This window comes from Triturus cristatus, chromosome 12 (assembly GCF_964204655.1).
Source record: "Triturus cristatus chromosome 12, aTriCri1.1, whole genome shotgun sequence".
In the NCBI taxonomy this organism is placed as follows: Eukaryota; Metazoa; Chordata; class Amphibia; order Caudata; family Salamandridae; genus Triturus; species Triturus cristatus.
The window spans coordinates 101,604,445-101,610,184 of record NC_140595.1 but is presented as its reverse complement, the minus strand read 5'-3'; positions in this window follow the sequence as shown (position 1 = coordinate 101,610,184).

Sequence of the window (5,740 nt, the reverse complement as noted above, 5' to 3'; positions counted from 1 at the left end):
ACATCAGCAAAATGAGGAAAAAATGTAAAAATAAATGTAAAATGAAAACTTGGCAGTTACATAGATGTTAAAGCTTGTGGGACCACTTCTGTGGGGTGATCACATATGCGAATAAATTTCACTCCTACGAATTCTAAGTCCTTGTGTCCTCAAAGATCTCATCTTTCAAGGTCTAAGCTCAAGCACCCCTCAAATGGATCGCATCCTTCCTCACCGGAAGAACCCAGAGAATCTGCCTATCACCTTTCACTTTGGAACCCAAGAACATCATCTGTGGCATCCCTCAAGGCTCATCCCTCAGCCCTACTCTGTTCAACGCCTACGCAACGCCCCTGGCAAACATCTTCAGATCCCATGGACTGAACATCATATCCTATGCAGACATCATCCAGCTCATCCTCTCTCTATCAGAAGACCCATCCACCACTGGAGCCAACTTCCACCTGTGCATGACCAGCATTGATGTCTGTATGCAAAAACAACTACCTCAAACTTAACACAGACAAAACAGAAGTACTGATCCTTGGGAACAACTCCTCCCCATGGAGCGACTCCTGGTGGCTGCTGAACTACAACCCTCACCCACTGCTACAGACTACGCCCGGAACCTCAGCATCATCCTGGACAGCAAACTCACCATGAAACACCAGATCAGTGCAGCTTCCTCCATCTGCTTCCTCATGCTTTGCATGCTCTAAAAGATCTTCAAATGACTCCCCGTCAGCACTAGACATACTGTCACGCAAGCCTTCATCATTAGCCGCTTGGATTATGGCAACAAGCTCTATGTAGGACTCACCACTCATCTCCTGAAGAGACTGCAGACCATACATAATTCAGTGCGCAGAATCAACTCTACCTCCCCTGACGGACCCACATCACCCCCCAACTCAAGAAACTCCACTGGCTCCCCATACAGAAGAGATGTCAAATCAAGATGCTGACCCACGCCTACAAAGTCTTGCACAATCAAGATCCGACATATATCAACCACCGCCTGAGCTTCCATCAACCTACCAGACACCTGTGCTCCGCCTGCCTCTCCCTCGCACATACCCCCCGCATCCACCGAAGCAAGAGGAGGAGGACACTCCTTCTCCTACCTCACCGCGAAGTCCCCCTACACCTACGAACCTTTCCCTTTCTTCAGGAATTCAGAAAGGGACACAAGACCTGGCTGTTCAGCTGATTCCTCCGAAGCAAATTGGCTCTCAGCACTTAGATACCCTTGTGGGTGATTAGCAGCGCTTTAGAAATCCTGTTTGATTGATTGAGTAGCTCATCCAGGTCAGGTTATGAATTTGTTTTCCAGGATTGTAGTCTTGCTAACCCCATAACAGTCTTGCTAACCGCATTATACAACCAGGCCTACAAGTCCCAGGATGTGGCGTAACAATCAGAGTTGCTGCCTTTGGAACTGGGGAACCAGGTTTCAGTCTCGGCGTCAGCTCAGCATCCTGTGCTTCTGGGCTAATCACTTAATGTCCCCATGCCTACCAAAAATGGAATGTATCCTTGTGTAACATAACTGGGGCCGTATTACATGAAGTGCCCCCGGGTACAACGGCCGTTTGCGCGCCCTGGGGCACTTTGGTATTACAGAAGGGGCCACAGACACTTGTGCAGCCCCTTCTGTAATACCATTAGTACTAGCCCACATAAAGTGCTAGCGCTTTCTTCAAGGGGGCGTTCCCGGATTTGCATTGGGGCGTGCCCTATGCAACTGAGGGAATCCCATTGCTGATGCGCCCACACCATATTACTGACATGGACACAGAGGCCCTAAGTAGGAGCGCTGACAGTGTGCCACCTAAAAGGTCGCGCACGATCAGTGCGCTTCCTGAGAGCAGCCTTCTGCAGAGGGTAAAGGGGGTCTTATGGACCCCTAGAAATCTCCTTGCAGGCGGGTGCAGTTACTGACTGCACCCGCCTGCAAGAGGATCTCGAGTCCCCTTTAAAAGTGCAGGTGGATTTTTTTTCTTTCTTTCTTTTTCTGAGTTCTATGTAGCGTGAACTTGACCCAAAGGTATCAGAGTGCTTTACATGAGGACACATTAATTTTTGTCAGGCACAGGGAGATTAAGTGATTTGCCCAGAATCACAGGATGTTGAGTGTCGCTGCCGAGACTCAAACCCATTTCCAGAGATTTTAGGTCAACCGCCCTAGCTGTAAAGCAGCCACTCTGTATTGCACATAAATGCGCTGCCCCCAGGGCAGCCCCAAGTTCGCTGCTTCCCCTATGGGCAGCGCATTCCCCATAAATGCAGCGTATTTTCCTTCATTGCGCCGGCGCACCTTTTTAAAGATGCCCCCAGAGCAATGATGGAAAATCTGCCGCATGTGTAATGCAGTCCTAGGTGCTCATGTAAAGCACTTCAATACCTTCGGGTCGAGTTTGCGCTATATAAAAGTGCAAAAAAAAATAAACTAGGAAAAACCTGGAGGAACCCGCGCCCATCTAGGAAACTTGAGCGCATCAGAGTGGCTTGCTCGGATAATTATTATTCTTGAGACCTGGAACATTGGACGCTTTATCAGGTGTGTTTAACACATCAACTTCATACGAGGTATTGTAATTACCGTCTCGTAATGCGGAGAATTTACTGCTTGAGTACCTCACCTTCAAAAGGGAAAGATCAATGGCTAAATTCTTCTCAGGCAATGTGGTGAGAATCTGTAACTCGCTTCCTCCACTACTGCGTACAACCATCTGTACCCGGACCTTCAAAACCGACCTCAAATCTCTTCTGCTCCAAAGACACTTCTAGAACTAATACACCCCTTTTCATGTCCCTCAAGGAAGTTCTTTCATTTTTAGGTCTCGGCTAGCGATGGCTGCGCTTGCGCAGTCTCGCTCGCGAGACATAATGACTTGGGTGAAGAGGGGCTTGAACCCGCCCCTCTTCTTCCCTGTTCTCCATTGGCTGGCCTAGTAAATGCTGGCCAGCCATTGGAGAAGAGGTCCCGTCACTCTAATCCTGCCCCGTCCTTTTCGGATCGGGGGGCGTGTTTTTTGCGAGAAGTCTCAGGGAGGAGACAACAGCAAAACACGCCCCCCAATCCGAAAAGGACACTCCCTTTCTCCGAGGCATTTTCTGCTGTGCCTCGGAGAAAGGCGGTGGTGTCCCGGCGTTGCTCCCTCACCTGATCTCCTTCGTACTCCCACGCTGGCTCCTGCGTGGTGTCTCCGGTCTTGCTGTTTAGGCCCAGCTCGCCCGGCAGCCTATTGCCTTCCTCCGCCATCCTTACCGGAAGTAGATCTCGCCCGCCACCGGCTCCTAAGTAAATGCTTGTATTCTAGAGCATTCTGTCCCAGAGGACAGTCACTGCATGCCCATCCCAGGAGTAGCGGGGGAGGTCGGCGGTGAAGAGGACAGTGGAAGCGAGCTGGAGACCAAGCAGGTATCCGAGTTAAGAGCAGGAAGCAGTGTGAGCCTGGCCGCCCCTCTCCGCTTTCACTTCTACGTTTCTAAGCACCAGTAAACAGTAATCACCAGCTCAGCGCCTTTTGAACTCTGGAAGGAAGGCTGTCTTCGAGGCACTATTGAGAATGACCCTACAGCCTGTTCCACGCAGCTCTTTCGCTGCAGTGAGACACCACAGAGTCTGGGACGGGACAGCAGAGAGCACACGCATGAGGGCAGCAAAGCGTTGTAACCTGAGGCGCTATACTCTGCCAGGCACCGCCCTTACGGAAGCCACGAGCAGCGCATTCCTGACACGGGTGAGTTCACCACAGCTCGGCTTGTGAAGCGCTGCATGATTACAGCACGCCTGAGGCCATAGAGCGCAAAGAGAGGCCCGGGGCTCGGAAACACGATGACTGCATATAGAATACGATTGTGCGGCCGTTTACACTGGCAGTAGTGCACATATAAAAACAAACACCGTCTTCTATCACAGCAGAGCCCAGCCGTGTCGCACAGGCGCAACTGCAGGGCCAACTCACTCTTTCAGCCTTCCGAAGTCAACAAATGAATGGCTGCAGTAATTTTGTATCTGCAACAAGACACAGCTCGGTCTGTGCCAGGCGTTATATGAGGGGTGACTGTAACCGTGGGCACCAAGACACCACAGCCTGGAAGGTCTGTGTGTGGCAAGCACCAAATAGTACACCAGCCTCGCAAGGCACTATTGGGTGGCACGCACCTGGACAGGGGCTGATGAACAGACATATGGCGCTTTAATGTGGACATGCCAACCAGGCCCCACACTTCAGCGAGGGTCTGAGAAAACACCACTCACACCTCAATGCGGTCTGTGGGTGAATACGTCACCCACTATAGCAAGACCTCAAGGGACACTGGAGGAGTCCACAGTGGGGATAATATTTATTTAGGCCATTTTATATAGCGCAGACTTTACCAAACGGTGTCAGAGCGCTTCACAATAGAAGCGAGTACGTTACATGAGGAGAGTTACAAACTTACATGTTACAGATACAAACAGGATACTAAACAAGTAAAATAAAATAAAAGGTGGCAATCACAACAACAACAAAAACATTAGGATTAGATTAGTACAGGCATAGAAATATGCTATTATAAATGGGAGGGTGGGGGCTACCCCAAAATCCAGGTCAGTGGCAGCTCTGGGCGTTAACCGCCCCCACCTCTGGCTCTCTGGTGGAGCCTGTAATAAGGGTTTACGTTTATCTCATTTTTCGCTGTCTTAATGTTTTGTTTACATGCCGCACGCCTGCCACCGGAAGGGGGTGCTGGCACTGGAAGGAGGGATCTTTATCCGCCCTGAGGGCAGACACCGAGGGGCCCTCACAGCTGGCACCCTCACTGCTGGAACACACATTCCAACATGTAGCAGGCAGCAGCTACAACAAGCATTTACAATGCAACGGTCTCGGCATTGTTAAAGTTAGAGCTATTGGCATTGCTCATGACAATGCCGTTTCTTTAAATGTTTTAAAAACAAATACATAAACAAAAATAATGTCATGAGCAATGCCAATAGCTCTAACTTTACCAATGCCGAGACCATTGCATTGTAAATGCTTGTTGTAAATTTGTAATCTATGCCTGTACAATCTTCATCTTATTGTGTTTTTGTGTGACTGCCATCTATTGTTTTATTTTACCTTTTCTTGTTTCTCGTTTGTTTCTGTAACGTGTAAATATGTAATATGCTCATTATGAAACGTACTTAGTTCTATTGTGAAGCGCTCTGACTTCTTTGGGTAAAGTCCGCGCTATATAAAAATGCATTAAATAAATAAATTTAAAAAAAAAATAGAAATCAAGGCGATCGGAGTGCTAAACCACAACTACCTTGCTAACACCGCCTCGCCGATATTTGCGGCTGTCAAATTCAACTCAAGGCAGTCGAGGTAAAAGCTAACTCGCAAGCCAATTCGGAGGGGGGGGGGGAGAGATGGCAGTGTTAAGACACAGTAGTGGCCATGTTGGAAGACTACATGGTCCAAAACGCAAACAGGAATGTTTTGGACTGCTTTCCACTTCTACTTTCTAAATGTGATATTTCTTCATCTATGTAAGATGTGCATCCTTAGCCCCAATTATGTGATCGTAAGAAGCTAGACTTTGAAATTGGATTGTCATTTTTTTATTTAAACATAAATGTTGTAATTTAGTTAATATGAAACTATACAAGCGTATTGGAATAATTTAAAATATTCCAGCGGTTACGAATCAAAGCAAATATCCCAGACAGACATGAAATGCCAGCGCGATCCTTGAATGGAAGCTTGCCTCTTTCAGTGTCTAT